Source organism: Protopterus annectens, chromosome 11.part0, assembly GCF_019279795.1.
Source record: "Protopterus annectens isolate FY-2018-M chromosome 11.part0, PAN1.0, whole genome shotgun sequence".
Classification (NCBI taxonomy): domain Eukaryota; kingdom Metazoa; phylum Chordata; order Ceratodontiformes; family Protopteridae; genus Protopterus; species Protopterus annectens.
In genome coordinates this window covers 63,576,501-63,598,607 of record NC_056745.1, presented here as the reverse complement: position 1 = coordinate 63,598,607, position 22,107 = coordinate 63,576,501, and positions in this window count along the sequence as shown.

The window sequence follows — 22,107 nt, the reverse complement described above, 5'->3', positions numbered from 1 at the left end:
TTTCTATACATCTACAATAATTAGTTAAACGAATTATACATTTACATCACTAATAATAAAAACCACTAGTCGGCCTTAACCATGAGACACATTTTAAACGAGCCATATCACTAATACCAATATTTCCAGCTCTGTCTTATCTCAAATAACTTCTATACCTTAAGACAGAGGAAATGTTACAACACTCATTTAAGCCAGGGTAGGAAAAAGCATCTAGAAGAATTTGTCACTCAAGCTCCTTAGTTTCCAAAACAAGGGACTGAGGGCCCCCTCTAATTCCCATAGTGATGTGTTCAATCCCCATAAAGTGGAAACTATGACCCACATTGTTCAAAATATGTTTAGATAGGGCATTGTCACTTTTCTTGTTCTTTATGGCGTAACAATGTTGGTAAATACGATCGCTTAACCTACGGTCCATTTTCCCTATATAGAACCCGGGGCAACAGTCACAGAAGGCAGCATACACAACAGATTTTGTGTTGCAATTTATCCTAGAATTGATGGTATATTTCTTATCCCTGATGATAAAGGAACTCCCCGTTTTTAAAAATTTGCATCTATTACAAGCCCCACAAATTGCTGTGCCACTTTGCCTTGTAAACGGGAAAGCTATCTTACATCTCTGCAATAGTTCTTTTAAATTGCTCTCCCTCCTATAGACAATGGAAGGGTGTGTACCTAGTATTTGAAATAATGTGGGATTATTATGGATGAAATACCAATTCTTTTTGATGATAGACCATAAATCCCCTACACACCTAAAGTACATTGTGACGAAACTAGTCTTGAAGTCAGCCTCTTTTAAAAATACATTGGTGTCAGTAATAACAGTCAAAGCTATATTTGTTGTAGAGTCAACTGCTTCATCCCCCATTTGAATGGGGCCCTGTTCATTGTTGTGAAGTAATGGTTGATAAAAACCATTTTCCCTTTTTAAAGAGACCTCCTCAATCAACTCATCTATCAAGTTTACTGGGTATCCTCTATTCATAAACATTGCTTTCAAAGTAGCACATTCCAGATTGAATGCTTCCATCGTACTACACATACGCACCGCTCTGACCAATTGTCCCTTGACAATTGATCTCTTTTGTTTCGGTGGATGGTTGCTGGAAAAATGTAAAAAGGAGTTGCAGTAAGTTGATTTCCTATGGATGCATGACAGGAATCGATTATTATACGAGTCCTTTACCAATTTCACATCCAGATAATCAATTTCTTTCGTTGAAAAATGATAAGTAAATTTCAAGAGTGAAGTAGTCTCATTCATGTACTCTATAAGATCTACTGCAACCCTTTCACCTCCTTGTACTAAGATGAACACATAATCTAGAAAGCGCATGTAATATTTTATGATGTTTTTAAACCTTGAATTGTTTAAGAGGAATGTTTTCTCCCAGTAAGCAACAAATAGATTCACTACACTACCCCCACAAGTGGAGCCCATGGCAATCCCTTGTTTCTGGAGGTAGTAGCAATCATTAAAAAGAAAAAAATTGGATGACAATACGATGTCTAATAATTGAGTCACAACCGCTATGTCATCCTTAGTGGCATTAAGACTCAACAGCATCAATTCGACCCATTCTACTGCTTCCTGATGTGGAATAGAAGTGTAAAGATCAACCACATCAACGGTCAGAAAATTAAAAGATGAGTCGAATTTGATGTCGTTAATAGTTTTCAAAAAGGACCAAGAGTCCTTGCAAATTTCAGGGATTAACCTCAAATATTTAGATATTATACCATCAATTAGTCTAGAGCACGGATGGGTGATAGCACATCTCCCATCAACCAAAGCCCGCATCGGTGGATTTACCAGGTCCTTATGTATTTTAGGGATCCCAAACATAACCGGCACCTTAGGGAAAGAAATGTTAATGAAGTTGTATGTATCAATATCAATCTTCCCTTCAATAAACAAATCCCTAAAGTACCCTTTAATTCTATTTTGGGTCCCTACCATCTCATTTAAGGAAGAACGTTCATAAGCAGCAGAATTCAAAACTAGCAACATTCTCCTATTATAATCTGCTTTATCAAAGATGACTAAACCCCCTCCTTTATCGGGTTTCATTACCCTTACTGACATCCCACACAAATTGTTCAAAGCCATCATTTGGTCATACGAGATATTACTCCGATTATCAAACCATTTCGTACTACCAAAAAAATGTCTAAGATCCAATTCACAGACACTCTCAAAAATGTTTAAGTTGGGATGTAGAGGGGAGTTGAATGTGCTAGGCAATTTAAGAGTAGATCTCTCACTTTGTATTTCATTATTGAAAAAAACTTTCAAGTTCAATCTACGCACATAACATTTCAAATCAATCAATGTTTTGGCTAAACTAAGCTTTTGATCTGGAACAAAGGAGAACCCATTAGCCAGCAATTCAACCAAGTCTTTGTTGATAGAAATGTTAGAAAAGTTATACACTTTAAAGTCACCTTTGTTATTGAACAAGATGGTAGGTTGGTTCAAGTCTGTTAAAGGACTTCCATCTTGTCCATTGAATACTATTGTTTGTTCCAATTCTGTCGATGCTGGTAGCGTTTGTTCTTCCCCCCTAAAAAAGCCCTCTGATGGGTCTTATTATTGGGGTTGCCATTATTGTTCTGATGATTGGCTTTTATCCTACTGCTCCTCCTTAACCCCTGTTCCGATGTACCCTCCCCATTGTCACCTAAATGGTCACTATTATCCAAAATGTCATCTGGCCTGTCCATAGGGGTCGAACCATCCCTATTATTGGTATCCTTATTTTGGTTGCCACTGTTGAAATTATTTTTGAAAAGGTTGGGGTAAGCAAGCCCATTTTGATAGGCTTGCCTATCCCTTATCAACTTTTTGGATTTGTTAAATTTCAACTTGACCAATAAAGCGTCAATGCTCGAGAAAATGCGATTATAATCGTACTTATATCGCAAAAAGTTCATATCTTTTTTTATGGTCTCATCAAGTTGTCCAGTCTCAGTCAAAAGGCTGCTTATATGATTATTATAGTGTTTAATCATTAACTCAAGTAGCTCAAGTCCCTGCCGGTTGAAAAGAGCCATTAAGTCATCAGAAAATGCCAAATCACTAAACAAACCAGTTGGTGTAAAGAAATTTCTTAATCCTTTAGGTATAATTTTTTCCGTGAGGCATTGCTGAAAATAAGCAACCTCAAGTTGCAGTTTTTTAATCCTGAGCATTTTACTGTCCAAGGTTTTTAGTTTTTCTGAAATATTATCAACATGGTTACCTGCAGGATCCACGCCAGGGATCGGTGGACCCAAAAATGAAGAGGGGCCAAAGGCAAAAGATTCCATATTCCCTGCCCATTCAAGAAATTGTGGCACACCAATAAATCCACTGTTGTTATCAGATGTAGATCCACTTATGTTTAGCCCCACAGGAACAGAATTAGTGCTAGGAGACCGGCCCGTTTGAGACCTATCAATAGGAGCTGATGTACGGTTCCTAGTGCCATTGTCCCCACAGTCATGTTTGTTAGACATCCCTCCAAAATTGCCAACTCTCTCGGCTGGAAACGAATTTCCCAAACCCAAACTGTCCATTGTACTGCCATTATGAGGGACTTGCCCAGTAGGGATAAATGACAAAGTACCGTTCGATTCAGTATTACTAGCTGGCAAGGCTCCTGAATTGTTTACGTGAGTTGTTAGCGCATCTTTCTTTTCAATTACATCCAAGCGCTTATTTAAGCCCTCTAAATGCTGATTAAGTGAAAGTAGAAGTGCTTGGATGTTAAGTGGTTCATCGGTATTAACCGCTTCTTCCGAACCAAAAATATTAGGTGTCCTTGGACTCGTAGAGGCACCAACCGACATACTTAACAAAAACGATCGAGAAAAACAGTTGAAAACAGAAATAGCACCAACAAGCCAGAGCCACCACTAGGAAAGTTTAATGCTCTTTACTGAAGATTGACATTTTTTAGGGGGGAAGAACAAACGCTACCAGCATCGACAGAATTGGAACAAACAATAGTATTCAATGGACAAGATGGAAGTCCTTTAACAGACTTGAACCAACCTACCATCTTGTTCAATAACAAAGGTGACTTTAAAGTGTATAACTTTTCTAACATTTCTATCAACAAAGACTTGGTTGAATTGCTGGCTAATGGGTTCTCCTTTGTTCCAGATCAAAAGCTTAGTTTAGCCAAAACATTGATTGATTTGAAATGTTATGTGCGTAGATTGAACTTGAAAGTTTTTTTCAATAATGAAATACAAAGTGAGAGACCTACTCTTAAATTGCCTAGCACATTTAACCCCCCTCTACACCCCAACTTAAATATTTTTGAGAGTGTTTGTGAATTGGATCTTAGACATTTTTTTGGTAGTACGAAATGGTTTGATAATCAGAGTAATATCTCGTATGACCAAATGATGGCTTTGAACAATTTGTGTGGGATGTCAGTAAGGGTAATGAAACCCGATAGAGGAGGGGGTTTAGTCATCTTTGATAAAGCAGATTATAATAGGAGAATGTTGCTAGTTTTGAATTCTGCTGCTTATGAACGTTCTTCCTTAAATGAGATGGTAGGGACCCAAAATAGAATTAAAGGGTACTTTAGGGATTTGTTTATTGAAGGGAAGATCGATATTGATACATACAACTTCATTAACATTTCTTTCCCTAAGGTGCCGGTTATGTTTGGGATCCCTAAAATACATAAGGACCTGGTAAATCCACCGATGCGGGCTTTGGTTGATGGGAGATGTGCTATCACCCATCTGTGCTCTAGACTAATTGGTGGTATAATATCTAAATATTTGAGGTTAATCCCTGAAATTTGCAAGGATTCTTGGTCCTTTTTGAAAACTATTAACGACATCAAATTCGACTCATCTTTTAATTTTCTGACCTTTGATGTGGTTGATCTTTACACTTCTATACCACATCAGGAAGCAGTAGAATGGGTCGAATTGATGCTGTTGAGTCTTAATGCCACTAAGGATGACATAGCGGTTGTGACTCAATTATTGGACATTGTATTGTCATCCAATTTTTTTCTTTTTGATGATTGCTACTACCTCCAGAAACAAGGGATTGCCATGGGCTCCCCTTGTGGGGGTAGTGTAGCGAATCTATTTGTCGCTTACTGGGAGAAAACATTCCTCTTAAACAATTCCAGGTTTAAAAACATCATAAAATATTACACGCGCTTTCTAGATTATGTGTTCATCTTAGTACAAGGAGGCGAAAGGGTTGCAGTAGATCTTATAGAGTACATGAATGAGACTACTTCATTCTTGAAATTTACTTATCATTTTTCAACGAAATAAATTGATTATCTGGATGTGAAATTGGTAAAGGACTCGTGTAATAATCGGTTCCTGTCATGCATCCATAGGAAACCAACTTACTGCAACTCCTTTTTACATTTTTCCAGCAACCATCCACCAAAATAAAAGAGATCAATTGTCAAGGGACAATTGGTCAGAGCGGTGCGTATGTGTAGTACAATGGAAGCATTCAACCTGGAATGTGCCACTTTGAAAGCAATGTTTATGAATAGAGGATACCCAGTAAACTTGATAGATGATTTGATTGAGGAGGTCTCTTTAAAAAGGGAAAATGTTTTTTATCAGCCATTACTTCACAACGATGAACAGGGCCCCATTCAAATGGGGGATGAAGCAGTTGACTCTACAACAAATATAGCTTCGACTGTTATTACTGACACCAATGTATTTTTAAAAGAGGCTGACTTCAAGACTAGTTTCGTCACAACGTACTTTAGGTGTGTAGGGGATTTATGGTCTATCATCAAAAAGAATTGGTATTTCATCTATAATAATCCCACATTATTTCAAATACTAGGTACACACCCTTCCATTGTCTATAGGAGGGGGAGCAATTTAAAAGAACTATTGCAGAGATGTAAGATAGCTTTCCCGTTTACAAGGCAAAGTGGCACAGCAATTTGTGGGGCTTCTAATAGATGCAAATTTTTAAAAACGGGGAGTTCCTTTATCATCAGGGATAAGAAATATACCATCAATTCTAGGATAAATTGCAACACAAAATCCGTTGTGTATGCTGCCTTCTGTGACTGTTGCCCCGGGTTCTATATAGGGAAAACGGACCGTAGGTTAAGCGATCGTATTTACCAACATTGTTACACCATAAAGAACAAGAAAAGTGACAATGCCCTATCTAAACATATTTTGAACAATGTGGGTCATACTTTCCACTTTATGGGGATTGAACACATCACTATGGGAATTAGAGGGGGCTCTCAGTCCCTTGTTTTGGAAACTAAGGAGCTTGAGAGGCAAATTCTTCTAGATGCTTTTTCCTACCCTGGCTTAAATGAGTGTTGTAACATTTCCTCTGTCTTAAGGTATAGAAGTTATTTGAGATAAGACAGAGCTGGAAATATTGGCATTAGTGATATGGCTCGTTTAAAATGTGTCTCATGGTTAAGGCTGACTAGTTGTTTTTATTATTAGTGATGTTAAATGTATAATTCGTTTAACTAATTTTTATAGACGTATAGAAAATGTGTTTTTATATTTAATTTAAATTGATAGTGCTGCTACACATTTTATGTGCTAATTATTTTAACTTTTATGATGTCTGGAAACATGGACTTGCTTTGGATTATTTAATTCTTTGGTAACTGGCAACTTCGTTGCGAAGTAACTAAGGAAGTGACATCATGTTACTATTGTTTTAAATGTTGGCGCTCTTTCTTTGCGCTTCTTGATTTTCTGAAGAAGCTTCTGCAAATAGCGGAGGTGAAAACGTCAATCTTCAATAAAGAGCGTTAAACTTTCCTAGTGGTGGCTCTGGCTCGTTGGTGCTATTTCTGTTTTCAACTGTTTTTCTCAATCGTTTTTGCTAAATTCAGAAAGTTGCTAGAATAACATGATTTGTGTTATGATGCATTTTCTAAAAGATATGAAGTCTGAAACTAAACTCAAATGCATGCCATTAGTTAGTAACTTTAATCATTAGATCATCCTGGTGATTTCTCAAAAAAAAGACAATTTTTATGAGGAACAGACCAAAAATATAAGACAAAAATCTGGACATTCTGTGAAAATCTACACAGTTGAGAAGTATTACACAGACATACACCCCTACCTCCCTCTTAGACCCTCCCCCATACCTCTCAACCTTTTAGAGCAAGAAATCTGGACAAAGACACACACATAATGGGGGGGGGGGGCAAATGTCCAAAAATAGGGACACCTTTTAAATATTGTCTTACAAACTTAAAAAGTTGATAGAACAACAAGGTTTGCATTAGTATGAACTTTCTGAAGGATATGAAGTCTAAAGCTCAGATGTCTGCCATTATTTCCTGTCTTAATCCTCAATGATTTGCCAGGGATTTCCAGAAAAACACAGTTTTATGAGAAACAGACATGGATGTGAGACTAAAATATTGACATTCTGCGAAAATCTGGACATTACACTCACTCACACACACACACAAACACACACACAGACCTACCTACTTCTTATACACAAACACACACACAGACCTGCCTACTTCTTATACACAAACACACACACAGACCTACCTACTTCTTATACACAAACACACACACAGACCTACCTACTTCTTATACATACATACACACACACACCTGCCTACCTATTTCTTGCACACACTCACACACACTCCTCTTAAAAACTTAAACACACATGCACACCTACCACTCACTTTTCCGGTCACGGTCCACAGTCCAAATGTCTTCAGGAATTCAAATTCCATGTGCGTGGACCAGGAAGATGTAAATGATCGGTCGCACATCACACAGATGCAGAAGGTCTTCTGCATCTGTGCGACCTGACGCAAAAGACATTCTTAAAGAAGAATCCCCTTAAAAAAGAAAGGTTTACTTATTTATTTATTTATTTATTTTTAAAGAAACAGGGCAGCAGTGGTGCCGGTATGCTGTACTGGCACCAAAAAAGGCCTGTATATCTATCTATAAATATATATATATATATATATATATATATATATATATATATATATATTTTTTTATATATATATATATATATATATATATATATATATATATATATATGGTTTCACTTCATATTCTTGGAATGCTGAAATCTCGAATTTCAGAATTTTGTGACCATGAAGCCAAAACCATCACAACACCAAAATCCACAAAGCCGAAATCACAAACCCGAACACACAGCATATACTACATCACACACAAACCACAACACCCACACCACAAAAAACATAAACACAACAAAACACCACACATACACATACCTACACTAAACAAAAATGGGGCAAGCCTACCTGCACCCCCACACCCCCCTACTTATATATACTAACTCTGAGATCGCACAGAGAAAAACAAAATCTCACACACACACATTCTACAATCCCTTGTACGCACACACATACATCACACATACACATAAGTTACAAAAATGCTCACATACACTCATTCACCTGAAAGACTGGGCACAAACATCCCAAACAAACACTTCCCATAACGTAGTGTCACTGCATAAGCGCAGATTCGAGATATTCACATTCACGCTTATGCACTTTCACTATTCTAAAGTTTCGGCTTCATGGACTCGAAATGCTAAAATTAGAGATTTCAGCATTTCGAGAATATGAAGTGAAACTATATATATATATATATATATATATATATATATATATATATATATATATATATATTTATATATATTTGATGTCCATATCATTTAATTGAAACTCAAATAGCAGATCCCATTTGATAAAAAAGAAAATAATAATTTCATTGAAAATTAATTTGAATGAAAACTCATTTCACTGAAAACTTAATTCACAACAAATGTACCATAACATGTTTTTGCAAAGGGTGCACATCCCCCTGCAACCCCAGTTAAGGGGAGTTTTAGCTCCCACAACCCCTTCTTTATTTGTACATTCTAACTCCTAACTCCATGGTCACACAGCCTTGAAGGAAAGATTGGCCACAACATACAGTGAATCAGTGATGGAGCAAAAACACAATCATTTACAAATCTAGGGGTACAATTTGATGCTGACCATTGCAGCCCACATACACTTTGCTAGACTTGCTTACATAATAACTCCTACGATAAAAATAACACTATCATACATACATATATATAGTGTATCTATTTATCTCTTTCTCTCTCTCTCTCTCTCTCTCTATATATATATATATATATATATATATATATATATATATATATAACTTTATATATATATTTAGCGTCAAGGCATCAAGAAACAAATCTAGTTCTCAGTTTTAGTCCCAAGAGCTGAGAATCAGCATAGAGTTAACATTGTAGGGGTCTACTTCAGTGGGTCAGTATTTCACATCAGACCTCTGATCTGTGAAGACCAGATGATCGAAGTTGTGAGATGTCAAACTTTGTGAATGGGGATCACAGTACAGTGCGGAATGGGAACTTTGCCATTCTCTTCAATGTAGTGTGATCTCTGAGTTGGTATATTTAAGTAGCTGGGGATGTGAGTGGTGCAGGGGCTTGTCCCCCTCCAAAAAAGTAAAAGAAGATGTTTTCACCAGTTAGTTTTTTTTTTTTTTTTATGTTTGATATTTTATAACTTTGATCACCTGGTCTTCGATGATCAGAGATTCAATGTTGTGAAATTTCAATACTTTGAAGTAGACCACATTGCACATTTCTGACAGCATGTTGACTACTTGAATTATATAATGTGTTCCCATTTGAATAAGCAGAAAAACAAATTATTTAATTCCCAGCCCTCATCAGAATTAATTTATATCTCTCTTGTGCTTTCTTAAATCTTTTTTCTTTTTAGAGATCTTTACATTTGCAAATCTAGGCGTACAACATTATGCTGACCATTGCATTCCATATTTACTCTAATAGACTCACTTCCATAATAAATCCCATGATAAAAATGACACTATCTGATCCTTTCTATAGATTTTTACACTATTTAGTGAAATGAGTGTTCAGTCAAATAAATGCATAAATATATATATATATATATATATATATATATATATATATGTATATGGGTCTACCTGATATTGATCGACAGTTCATATGGTCAAAACTCAATTGGTCAATGGCTCATTTGGTCGACAACCAGTATTCAAGGCATGTAACAAGGATTTGCCCCCCTCCCCAAAGTTGTGTGACCCTGGAGTTGATACACATAGTTAGGGGATGTGTGGGGGGTGTGGGGGCAAAGCCCCCCACCCATATTTGTTTAAATGTTTAGTTTTTAAACGAATATTACTGGGGGGCTTCACCCCCCACCCCCCCAACTATATATATCAATTCCAGGGTCACACAGCTTTGGGGAGGGGGTAAATCCCTGTTAAGTGCCTTGAATACTGGTTGTCGAACAAATGAGCCATTGACCAATTGAGTTTCAACCATATGAACTGTCGACCATATCAGGTAGACCCCTATATATATATATATATATATATATATATATATATGTATATATGCATACACACACACACACACACACACACACACACACACACACACACACACACACATGGGTCTACTTCTGTTTATTGAAGAAACACTTTTTCAAAAAAACAGAAAGCCGAACTCACTTTAGTGAAAGTGCACTTAAACAAAAGTGCACTTTTACGAACACCGATTCACCAAAGCACGGTACAGTAGGGATATGAACTATATCCTTTTCCCCACTGTAGTGCGATCTCAGAATTAGTGTATATAAATAATGGGGGTGTGTGGGGCACAGGGTTGCCCCCTGCAAAAATGTGTTTTTAGTGTGTTTTTTTCCAATTCGGTGAATCGGTGTTCGCAATAGTGCACTTTCATTTAAGTGCACTTTCGCTAAAGTGGGTTCGGCTGTCTGTTATTCAAAAAAGTGTTTTTTCAATAAACAGAAGTAGACCCATATATATACATATGTGTGTGTGTGTGTGTGTGTGTGTGTGTGTGTGTGTGTGTATATATATATATATATATATATATATATATATATATATATATATATATATATATATATATATTTATATATATGTGTATGTTTGTATGGCATCAAGTCATCAAGAAACAAATCTACTTCTCAGTTTTTCTCCCAAGAGCTGAGAATCAGCACACAGTTATCATTGCAGCACAGCTTCTGACAGCATGTCGACTACTTGGTTTATATAATGTATTCACTTTATTCCCTACTGAGTAAGCAACAAAACAAATTATTTAATTCCCACCCCTCATCAGAATTAATTTATATCTCTCCTGTGCTTTCTTAAATTCTTTTCTGTTTAGAGATCACAACATTTACACAACAGATTTTCTAATCATAAACTACTGTGTAAGTGAAAAGATGCTTCTTCATATTTCCCCATAACTGTCTGCTTTATGCCCTCCAATGTGTTCTGTTGAACACATAATTCCCATGTTGCACATTAAAAGCTTTTTTCAAATGATTCCTCCACTTCTGTTCTTAAGAATTGTCCACATTAAACTCTCAAGCTGTTTGTAAGTGGCTGCTGGTGGAAAAGGAACACTAATTACGCTGTTTCCTCTAGGCTGCTTCCATCTCGTTCAGCTTCACAAAGGGAAGACGTGCAGAATTGTGCATTATTCTGGGCAATGTTGCACTAGCTGTGTAAAGGAGGGTAAATTCTGGGTAACATTCCCTTTGTCTTTATTGCTGTTGCCTCGTGTTATTTTCTTTTTTTTGTTATCTGAGATGACTGCCTCCAATGTCCATTTTCACTTTTGTTATATAGTTAATGCTTTGCTTCCAAATGTACAGTGTCCTTTTTTTTTTTTTTTAGGATTTTGCCTCCCAGATTATCTTAATTTTTTCACTCTTTATACATCTCTTTTCTTTCATGCCATACCTTCATATTTATAACTTTATACTGGATCTTGATAAGTTGGGCAGAGACAGTCAGCTAGTGAGTGCTTTTGACAAAATAAGTTGAAGCAGTTTAACTTGTCACAAATGGGAAATTGTTTTTCTTTCCTTTCTTTGAATGTGTGGAACATAGCTTAACTCTGGGTCTGGCGAACTGTGAGGTTAAAAACATACATGATTTGCAAACCAATTCTTAAACGATATGGCCAAAAAACTGAATTTCTCTATGCCACCTTGATACCTGTGAGTAGCCCTTCCCCTTAATGTCTTAAAGTGGTCCAGTGTAAATGCTGTTGATAGACTAACAGGCTGTAAGTTGATATAATTGTCCACATAAATTCAGCTACCTAACCAAAAGGAAATCAACAGAACAGAGTAGGTTAATAAAAAGCAAACTTACGCGGTCTTAATTCACCTCAGACTACAACACCTAAACATGAGTCAGCTACTCACTGATCAAACTAAGTAATATTTTTCTACCACGATGTTAGAGTATAAATATACTGCAGATCATTTGTTGGCATTTATGTGGCAAATGGCTCAGAAAAATACTCAGTCAACAGCTGCATAGTAAGTTGCAGAAGAAAACCCACAGAGGAAAAACTAATTTCATGTGGCTAAGAGAGACACAAGGTATTGATGCACTGATCTTCCTTCATTATGCAATCTGAGTCACAAAGCAGGAAGGAAATTGTTGATGCTTCCAGACAGGCAAAAGGAGAATTTCTTGAAAGGATTTCCTTAAGCAGCTGTCAGACACTTCTGCTGTTTAGTAAATTTCAGCCGAGTAACAACTGGCGGTTTCAACCCACATGAAGAGCCTGTCACTCTGAAAGATATTCCTAGAGTACACTTGGCATCTTTATGTGGAAGCAGGCAAACACAGTGCTTCTTTTTCTACACGAATAGGAGTCTCTTACATGAACACATTGAGAACATTAAGCAGTTAGAGCAAATGTTTTTTACTTGTGCTTAAATATGCATCACACTGGTCCACGAAATAAATGTTTAGTTTCGTGCAGTTTGATTTGCTTTACTAAAGCGCAACCCTTACTTTCAACATTAAACTTTATAATTATTTTCACCGTGGACAACGATGTTTAGCTCAAACTTCTTTAAACACTTTCCAGCCTCATCACCTTCTCAAAAAAAAACAAAAAAAAAACCCCAAAGATGTGTTACTTTTTAATGGCTTGACTTAACAATATACGCAAATGAAATGAAAATCTAGCCTTTAGGCTACATGAAACATTAATTTTGATTTTCTGAAATTGCACTTGTGATATTTGTTTGCTTGTTTCTTTCTGACTGACCTAACCATGTAACGAACAGTTTGTAGAAGACTGCCAGTGAATGAATTTAATTTCACAGATTTTTTATCTTGCATGCATATGACTTTAAGAATACTAATGCCACCTTTGTATTTAAGAAACTCAATGTTTAAGCAGCTTACTGCTGTGTTCTCTAATACTTCCACTCAGAATAACAAAGATTTTAACATTTTCATAGTTTTATCTTTATCCCAAACATCATTGCATTTATTCTGTGTGGTAGAAAAATACAGTTTGCGTTCCCAGTTTTCATTAAAGATTCCAAATCATGTAGTAATTTTTTTTGCAGTGCCACTAGTCACATCTAAGCTTCCATCCTTCCATTTGTGTTTAATGTTACACCCAAAATGACTGAGTTCAAATCAAGGAGTTGCCAGGACAAGGTTAACATATGAACTGTTACCTAATAACAGGGAACTTTGGGTTTCATTCCCAGCACCAGATCCTCCTTCCAATTATTTTTTAGCATCTAATGACATGGTTCTACACTATTCACTGGTACTTTAGATATTCGTAACATTATTTCTAGAAACTGGTTTATACTTCATTGTGATGAAAACTTAAAATCTCTTCTTGGTGATGCACCAGCATTTACTTGTAAGAGCCAACCGAACTTGAAAAACATTCTTGAAAGACCCTTTAGGGGTTTGTACAATGGCTCATTAATGCTGTGGCGACCCCTAACCGGGAAAAGCTGAAAGACACAAACAAGTGTGGCCACTGTTATCAATGCCTTTTTTTATTGAGACTGATTTCAACAATGTAATTTTTGAAAAAAATTCAAAGTGGATGGCTAAAAGCAGATACAAATAAGGTTTAGTGCATTGCTAGGTATTTTACATGCCATGCATTCTATACTGGAAACACTAACAATAACTTTAATAAAATAATTTATCAGCATGTACACAGCATTTCCAAGAATGATGACAGGAGTGTGTTGGCTAAATACTCCTCTTGCTGTCACAACGTCTCCATGTCTAAGTTTTGTATTTTGGAGAAAACTGATGTAGCAGCTTTCTTGGGGACTGGAAAAATCAGTTACTAGATCATGAAATACTTTGACAGCTGCATTTGGATGCTATGAACTTCCCATAACTAAATTATGCCATTTCAGTCACCAGTGAGTTTAAACTTAGAGCATTAAAACTATAAATAACTGTATGCTATATGTTTTCTGAGTTGTTGACATCAATTTCCTGGGTTTTGTTTGCATTTGTTTGTTCATCCTTTGAAACGACTACCATTGGATGAAAATAGCAATTCTGTATTCTGATTGGCAGGAACTTATGACTGATTCTCTGTTACATTTTACTAGAATTTTCTGTCTGATTGGTGTTTATGCTATATGATCTTATTTGTTTGTTCACATGTGAGAGGTCTACCATTGGATGAAAGTAGCAATTCTGTATTCTGACTGGCAGAAACTTATGATAGGGTCTCTGTTCATACTTTATTAGCATTTTGCATCTGACTGGTGTCTATTTCACCAAACTGATTGGTCCTATTACCGGTGTGTGCATCAATCTATGCATTTTTATAGGTTACCTCCTCAGTTTTGTTCATGGTTCTATGATGTTTTATTGAAGAAAGCACTTACCCATGTGTGTTGTTTTAATATGGATTTTTATTATATTTATGTTTTTCTAGTGCTAACTGGTCATTTAATATATGTCTAGGTGGTACAGTTTCCAAGCTATGAGAATTTGTAGATGTTTAGCAAAAAATGTAATTTGGGTTTGTGTGCATTATAATGTATTACAGTATTTATGGAAAGACTATGAATGCACTGACTATTATTACTGTAAACAGCACGTCTTACTGATAACATTGCTATTTGTGCAGGTTTATTAGTTTTTATTGTTCACAAAATATTTACAGTTATCTGCCTTATGCTTTTTAACTTTATTTTTCATCAAATGCTCAGAAATGCAAGCTTAATGTAGGCTGCTAGAGGGGTGACATTCCACAAGTCATAGGAGTTAATGAGTTAAACACAGAATTATAGGATGAAAAGCATTTAACACCTCACAACCTATCCCTATGAAATATACTCCCAGTTTATCAGACAGCAAAATGCAGATAATGTAGTATGAAATATATGAATACAAACAAATCTAGTTTTAACTCATTAGTGACTAAAGTATCTAGCATTTTTCCATTAGACACTTGGAGCTCCTTATGGTATCATGACAGTTATTGGTGCTAGTGCCCTTAAATAAGAGAATTACCAATTAATGATAGCTACTCCATGAAATGGTAGCTTGTTATAGGAAACAAATATGATGCCAACATTTTGCCTGTTTAAACTCAAAGGACAAGAATTCTGATTGGCCCTCAGAATAGCAGACCTACAAGTACACATTTGGAGGAATGTAGACCAAAATATTAATGGTTGCAGTACTTCAGAGTATCCCCCTTTCTCTGAGATGAGGCACAACAATATTGTGCATATATAGATATCAGCACATCAGTATACGTTGATTTGCTGAAACGCACAAGCACTGAAACACGGGTGATTGATGCAGACATTTATAAAATCAATATAATGAAAAAATGTAAAAACCTGAAAATAAAAAAAAATTACAGAAGGAAACCTGTTCCTTTTGTGATTCCATTCACCCAAACCCCACAACACATTCAGACATAATTTGTCTAAATAATGGGACTGTTATGGAAAGTTTTTTCTTTCCACAGGTAAGGTGCAGGATTAGTGTTAGAGGGAGATGCAGGGGGTTAGCATGCATTAGTAAGGTGGGCAGGGGGTGGACTCTAGCTCACAGGATCTTATTACCTTGCTAGAATGTGAAAGTAGTGTAACTATTCAACTTTCTGAGCAGTCATCTGCATTGTCTGGGGTTTTTTTAGCAGTGAGTTAGAATAGAAACTGACCTTTTCCAGACTAATTGCTGATGCCATGTTTTCTAAATTTGCAGGTAAATTTAAAGCAGCACTATAACAGTGTCATTTAAGCAATTCTGCTGGACTTCGATCACTATCTGCAGTTTTGTTATTATCAGGACTCTGTAGGGCCCATTTTGCTTCTTCACTTTTCAGACTATCTGGCTCTAGTTTAGAGTCCTACCATCGTATGCATCGATGATATTGGTGTTCTTCTGTATACCCCTACCACTTCTGAATATTTTTTGCTTCTGTTATTCCTCTCCTACCTTTGTCTTTTATCAGACCCATTTTTACTAGCACATTTCACACTGCCAATCTTCTTGCACAGATCTACTGTCTTCCTTAATCTATTGTCTTCTCCCAGTTCTTTGTAGTGTTTCTTTAAATATGCGTCCTTATCACTTCTTGCTACTTTCTGAAGCATAGTTTTCAGTTTGACATATTTTTCTATCCCCATTGCTAGTTATTAATGAACTAGTGATGAAAATCTCTGGCTTTTTTTTTCTTAAGAATGCATTTTTTTTGTAGTTTAAAATCCTTAATACTCCAACTTTATTCAGGATTGTTAACCCAATATGCACACACACACACATATTATATATATATATATATATATATATATATATATATATATATATATATATATATAGTTCCCCTTTATAATCTTGAAATACTGAAATCTCAATTTTCAGTATCCTGAGATCATAAAGGCGAAACTTCAAAATACAAAAGTGCATAAGCGCGAATCTGAATATCTTGAATCTGCACTTATGCATTTACGCTACGTTACGTGAAGTGTTTGGCTGGGATGGTGTCCAGAATTTAAGGTGAGTGAGTGTATGTGAATGTTTTTATAAGTTGTATGTGTGGGTTAGGGTACGGAGGTGAAAATATGAGTTGAGTGTTGTGTGTGTGTGTGTGTGTGTGTGTGTGTGTGTGTGTGTGTGTGTGTGTGTGTGTGTGTGTGTGTGTGTGTGTGTGTGTGTGTGTGTGTGTGTGTGTGTGTGCAAGGGACTGTAGAATGTCTGGGTGTGAGTTTTTTTTCTGTTTGTGCGATCTCGGAGTTGGCATATATAAGTAGGGGGGGTGTGGAGTGTATGCTTACATGTAGTGTAGGGTTGTATAGTTTGTGTGGTGTGGGTACAATGGTGTGTGTAAGTTGTGTGGTGTATGGTGTATGTATGTTTGTGATTGTGAGTTTCGGGATTGTGAGTCATTCACCTTTATAGTTTCAAGATACTGAAATTCAAGATTTCAGTATTTCGAGATTATAAAGGGGAACTATATATATATATATATATATATATATATATATATATATATATATATATATATATATATATATATATATTTATATCAGATTAACTTCGGGAGCATATAGAATATGATAGCCTAGTCACTAGCCTGTTGCTGCAACAATGTGAATGCAATATCTTGGAATTTGTCACCTAATAACACATTTGTGTTCTCTGCCTTACCTTACAATATGATAAATGAAAATGCCTGCAATGGTGTACTTAATTACCCAATTATTATTCCATATATTTTTTATCACCTGCTATGTATAAATAGTGCATGTATGTGAGGTGCAGCTCTATTTTTACTGTTAACTTTTTTGGATTATTTCTTTATTTTTTTAACAAGGTTAAGTTTGTGATTTAAAATGAGCCCCAGTGGCCCAGATTATCTAGCTGTGTGTTACATCTGATGGATTCCATGGTATGTTTAAAGAGTGTCTGTCTCCTAAATATTCCATTGGCCGTAATGACTTATTTTGTCAGACGCATGGCAATAATGCCCTAGCAATACTTCACTTAGAGCTGTATCCTGGTCAAATGGGGCCCTAGGCACAGTAATAGTATGGAGTCTCCAGCTGCGGTAATATCCCATTACTTGACTGTCTCTCGTAGATCACAATAAAACACTGTTCTAACCTATCAGTATGTGTACTATTTTCTTTTCTACTTTTACAATGATCACAAATTTGGATTTGATTTAAAACTTTTATTTCAAACTACTTACAGCCATTTTATAAACAAAACAAGACACTCTCGCATTGCAAACAGACTAAGCATCAGCAGCAGAAAACATATCTTCCCTTGAAGCTCACATTTATTAAAAATGTGTCTGTTAACCAATTAAACTGCAAGAGACATGCTAGGAGTCAGTCAAATAGCAAAAAATTCAGCACTAATTAAAGGCTTTATAAAGGATGCAGGAATTCAAAAGACAAGTGTGTGTAGCACATTTGCTAAAAACCTGGGACAGCCCGCTGGACAAAAGTGTCCCTTTTCAGGTTCAGCTAGGAAGTACTGTCTGATTAAGTGACTTATACAGAGTCACAGTACACAAAGGCTGATAGATTCAAACTCTTTAAGAAGCCGCTCATAAATAGCTGCAGTAAGTGCCAGACAAACTGTTATAGCCCAGACTGAATTAAAATGTACTCAGTTAAAATATTAACATTACAGTCATAGATTTCATGGTGTCCAGTTTATTCACAGCTAAGGAATATACCATTGTCAACAATTAACAAAGCAAGGAAACCAGGGATCTTACATAAAGAAAGTGGCTCATACAAATAAAGAACGTTGATCATACTATGATGCTCCTGTCTACAACAAATTATTCCTTTTTCCTTTGTACCATAACTATTTATTTATTTATTTTACATTTGTTGACCAGGCTAGTCTAACTGGATATATGTCCATTTTCAGTAGAGGCCCAGGGAGAAAAGCTCCAACACATGCACACAATACAATATAGATGTTGCAACAGTCCAAGCTTAAGACAGCTGTTGTTAATAAACAATACAATACTCATAGTGAGCATAACACAAACAGTAAAGGTAATGTACATAAAAGATGTTACTATATACATAGATTTAAACTGCAATAACATGGTCTTTTTGGTTCTTTAAGGATAAGTCTGTAGTTAGTACAGAAGAGTAAAAGGTGAAGAGTATTTATTAGTATAAAGAAAGAAAGTTAATCAAGGTTAGTACAAGAGCATAACCAATGTGTACTAAGAAATAGTTTTAGTTTCTGTTTAAAAAGTGTTATTGAGGACAGAGATAAGAGTTCAGTGGGTAGAAGGTTCCAGTGCTTTCCAGCAGTATTAGAGAACAGAGAGTCTCCTGCTAAGTTGGATCTGCTGGTGATGATAAGCGGATTGTTTGAGGAGCGTACATTTTTAAGATTCTTGTATGGGGTAATGAGGCTAGAGAGTATTGGAGTATCGGTGGGTTGATACAGGGTCTTATAGGCTATGACAAGCTGGTGAAATTGAAGCTGATTTTGAAACTCTAACCATCCTAGTTGCTTTAGATTAAGACAGTGATGAGTTCTAAAAGGAGAGCCAGTGGCAAATCTAGCAATATTATTATAGGATACTGCCAGTTTGTTGAGGTTGTTTTTTGAGAGATTAGTGTATATAGGTGAAGCATAGAGCAGAGCGGAGATTAAGTGAGTACTGGCTATTGCGATCCTGGCTAATGGTGTAAGAAAGGGTTTGATTCTATAGAGAGACCCCAATTTCTTGTTGACTGCTTTTATTGTGTTGTTTATATGAGTATCAAAGTTAAGGTTGCTATCTATTGTTATTCCTAAGAGTTTAGTGGTTGGGTCAGGAGATATGAGAGTGCCATTATTAGATATGAGTGTGAAATATACAGGGGTGGACTTTCGGGTTGGAGTGAAAAGTAAAAGTTTAGTTTTTTGGGGGTTTAGGAGGAGACAGTGGTTTAAATACCATTGTTCTACTGTATTAAATGCTTTTTGGGTAAGGAACTGTTGTTCAGTTGGAGAAGTGGGGACCTACAGACACTTGATCCCACCCACTTCAGCTTTGTAAAGGGCACATCCTGCCTTTTGAACCTGGTTGACTTTTTCGAAACAGTCACTAGAGCCATTGATGAGGGCAAAGCAGTCCATACAGCTTACCTGGACTTGGCTAAGGCCTTCAACACAATACCCCACTCAGGAATGCATGGATCATGCAATCCCAAATAAAACCAAGACCCAGTCCTCCAAAGGAAGACGTCCTGTCTGATGGACCCCAGCCATAAACAAACTATACAATAGAAGGAGGAAGCTACTTCATGATAGAGCAAAATCCCAAAAAGGGAAGGCATCTCTGATCAGTGTTAGCAAAAAACTACGGGCACTCATAAAATAGCTTACCCAGCCTGGTCTGCAAAGCTATGGAAAGAATCATTATGGAACTCATAAACAATGACATTGGGGACCTACAGACACTTGATTCCACCCAGTTCGACTTTGTAAAGGGCAGATCCTGCCTTTTAAACCTGGTTGACTTTTTCGAAACAGTCACTAGAGCCATTGATGAGGGCAAAGCAGTCCATACAGCCTGCCTGGACTTGGCTAAGGCCTTCGACACAATACCCCACTCTGGCATCATAGACAAGCTCAACAGCTTAAATGTAAATATGTCACAAGATGGGTGGCAAACTGGCTAAAGGATAGAACCCATAAAGTTAAAATCGCTGGAGCAATGTCAGACTCAAAGCCAGTCACAAGTGGTGTCCCACAGGGATATGTCCTGGGACCCTTCTTGTTCGGCATTTATTTCTCAGATGTTAAAGCAAACATGGGAGGGTTGTGGCTGACAAAGTTTGCAGATGACTGCAAACTAGGTGCCATAGTCGATACACCAGCGAACACATACATCCTACAAAAAGGCCTCACAGAAATGGACAACTGGTGCCGGAGTCATGGCCTTAAACTAAATGCCAAAAAATGTATAGTCATCCCCTTTGGGAAAAACAAAGTACCCACAAATTATCACATAGACAGCAACCCACTGAGTACGGAAAAAGTAATCAGAGACCTAGGGACCCAAGTCAACAGCGACCTCTCATTTGACACCCACGTTGCCAAAGTGGTTAGAAAGACATTCTACCTTGCACACCTTATCATGAAGGGATTCACATCCAGATCCAAGGATGTCATTCTACCCCTATACTCCTCCCTCATTAGACCCATGATTGAGTAAAATGCCCGATTTGGTATGTACCTCACCCAGCATTTACAACAGCTGGAGAGACCATAAAAGTACCTCACCAAGAGGATCAAGGGTCTCCAACATATGTCTTATTCTGCCAGACTAAAGAAACTCCAGCTCTATTCAGTAGCATACCGCCTGCTCAGAGGTGATCTGTGCCTGACGTACAAGGCCATGTCCAATCAGGAACTGATGGACATGCTCCACCTCAAAAAATCCAAATCCATCAGAACCACGAGAGCTAAAGACTTAAACCTCAGCACAAGTATGAATAGGACATGCTGGAGGGATAGATTCATAACCCAGAGGCTTCCCATGCTCTGGAACAGAATCCCAGTTCATGTTAGGCAGAGCCCCTCACTAACTCTCTTCAAGAGAAATCTTGATGAGTGGATGGGAGATTGTAAGTTTACCCCAGGGGTCACATCTGTGTCACTACTAGACAGGGGCACGGTAAACTAATTCTATTATATAAGGGGACCTTCACTGTGTCACTACTAGACAGAGGCAAAGTATTCTAAATCTATTCTGTGCATTTTGTACCATTTCACGGGGTGGCAAAAGCCACATCACTATGGCTAGGCTTACAAATGCCCCAGGGCAGATAGCCTAGTACTAAACTATGAAACTATGAAACAAATTATTGTGGAGTCGTCTGCATATTGAATACAGGTGTCTTGAGGAATTGCTGAGTGAAGGTCATTAATAATTAAAACTTCTCTAAAGCAAATTTCACACTCCTCAAAACCAAGGTGGAATCCTTCAAAGCCCCTGGGCCTGTGGAAAATACGGCCCAGACCACAGAATCCTTTATAAACGCATTCTATGAACACCTTCAGGAATGCATGGATCATGCAATCCCAAATAAAACCAAGACCCAATCCTCCAAAAGCAGACGTCCTGTCTGGTGGACCCCAGCCATAAACAAACTATACAATAGAAGGAGGAAGCTACTTCATGATAGAACAAAATCCCAAAAAGGG